General features: G+C 44.0%; 1 long non-coding RNA gene across 1 annotated transcript; it reads left to right on the forward strand.

Annotated features, from left to right (window-relative positions):
* Window positions 1-382: 382 nt before the first annotated feature.
* On the forward strand, window positions 383-1,367 carry LOC140403067 (uncharacterized). Its single transcript, XR_011938241.1, has 4 exons — window positions 383-471; window positions 571-601; window positions 837-889; window positions 1,317-1,367. It is a non-coding gene; the product is annotated as an uncharacterized lncRNA (long non-coding RNA).
* Window positions 1,368-2,169: the final 802 nt, after the last annotated feature.

The following is a 2,169-nucleotide window of genomic DNA, read 5'->3' on the forward strand; positions in this document are numbered from 1 at the left end:
GTCTGCGTGGGTTTCCTCCGGGTGCTCCGGTTTCCTCCCACAGTCCAAAGATGTGCAGATTAGGTGGATTGGCCATGCTAAATTGTCCATCGTGTCCAAAAAGGTTCAGTGGGGTAACTGGGTTAAAGGCTGAAGAGTGCTCTTTCCAAGGGCCGATGCAAACTCGATGGGCCGAATGGCCTCCTTCTGCACTGTAAATTCTTTGATTCCATTTCATGTGTTGCTATCAGTTTCCCGGGGTTTACTTTCCCCCTTTCCCTCCCAAGATTCAGTTTCCGATTTTTTTTAACTGAGTTCCGTTCCCAACTGAGAATGCCAGGAGATAAGGATGAGACAGAGAAGCAGATTTTAATTGTGTTCTCTCTGCAGGATGGTGCAGTCGGGCCCTTCCCGCTTTCATCGCTGTCGTGGCGGTTCTGGTTCTCTTGTTGATTCTACTTCCCATTTGGATTTGTAAAGGCGGCAGATCAGGTGAGGAATCCGGTTCATGAGGGACATTGCCATGATTGCGTGTCCAATGTTATTATCTTCTCCTGATTTTATTTTGCTAATTATAGTTCCTTCTTTCAGGAAAATGGGACAACAAAAGCCAAAATGAAAAGTAAGTGACTGAGACATTTGCACACTACATCACGGCACTCTCTTTGTGTTTAGTATTGTGTGAAGTCCAGTTCAAACCCAACTCTGACTTCAATGTTTCATGTTGACATTCTGTTCGATATTTGAAGATGAATCTAAAACTGTTGAACAATTAATTGTTTCCTCAGCTATTTCTGGGACCTGGGCCTCGATTTGGATGACCTAACACTTCATTAATACTTCTTGTCCTTGTTCAGTTTCAGTTTGAGCGAGACAACACAAAGACAGGGGCGGAAAGAGCGACAAACGGGTAAGTTCCATTGAAACATTGGTACAGATTAAATATCAAATGGCGGGAATTCACCGATTGATAAGTGGACTGACCGCCATCAGAATATTCTTCAATCATCTCATTCCTGTTGGTGCCAGAAAACGGCCAATTGTGGATTATTAAATCTGCCGCTAATATACCAGATGGGCAGTGGACACTAGGCAGGGATTGTCCAGCCATTGGCAAATTGGACTCCATTGACGTTTTATCTGAGAAGCGATGCATTGAGGGGCTGTTGATCTATTGGGGGAACACAGGCTTATGTGTGAAGCGTTTGGATTGACTCCAATTGACAATTAGGGTCATTGGCGCATTGACTCGTCATTGTTTTCGCCTATCTCCAGCTGAATATCTATTCGCCGGAAGAAATAATATTTAAATTCATATTGTATTCTTTAATACCTAGGCGAACTCCGCCAAACACAGACACAAAGATTACATGACGGTGCGTTACGGGTAAGTGCAATTACTATGCTGTCAAGCTGCCCAGATAATTGCTGATTATTGGAATAATGTGCACCCCATCCCACGCTAGATGTTTCACGTGGTTGGCAGAGGACATTCTAGAACACATTCATTTGTTTCAAATCACACTCGTCGCTTTAACTAAAATCAGAACATATTCCTGTGCGGGGGCAGGAGTGGAGGAGCGAGGGGGTTCTGTTGGGACTCGGGAGCAGGGAGCTCTCAGTATCCAGTGTTGACATCAATTCCCTCAACAAACATCCACATAAAATACATTCGCTGCGCCGTTATTAAATGGATGTTCTTGGAACACAATTGATTCCGAATGGGCTGCAGAATACCTTCATTGAAAGCTTTTACGAGTATTTTGAAAAGTTGCTGTGAAACGACCAGGGTCTTGCATAGCCGTGAAATGCGCAAAATAAGAGCAGTGTGGGTTCTCCTACCTGATTTGGAGGTTGAGGCAGAAACATTTAATAAGGCACCTGGATCTTCACTTAAAGTGTTGGAATGTTTAAAACAACGGATCGGGAGATGGGCAGTGTGATAAGAATGACCAGCGTGCTTTATCTTTCAAGTTATTTTATTTAGGCACTGACAGCATGGTCTAAATGGACTTTTAATGTGCCCCCCCCCCCCCGCCCCTCCCACCCCCTTCTCTGCGATTCTTCGGTGTAAGTCTCTTTATTGTGTCTGTGTTTCTGTCTGGATATGGATTTATCTGCCGGACCCTATAGATAACACACGGGGAAACATGATCATCAGGTTCGCTCTTTAACAATAAATATATCGAA

The sequence above is a fragment of the Scyliorhinus torazame genome, chromosome 26 (genome assembly GCF_047496885.1).
Source record: "Scyliorhinus torazame isolate Kashiwa2021f chromosome 26, sScyTor2.1, whole genome shotgun sequence".
In the NCBI taxonomy this organism is placed as follows: Eukaryota; Metazoa; Chordata; class Chondrichthyes; order Carcharhiniformes; family Scyliorhinidae; genus Scyliorhinus; species Scyliorhinus torazame.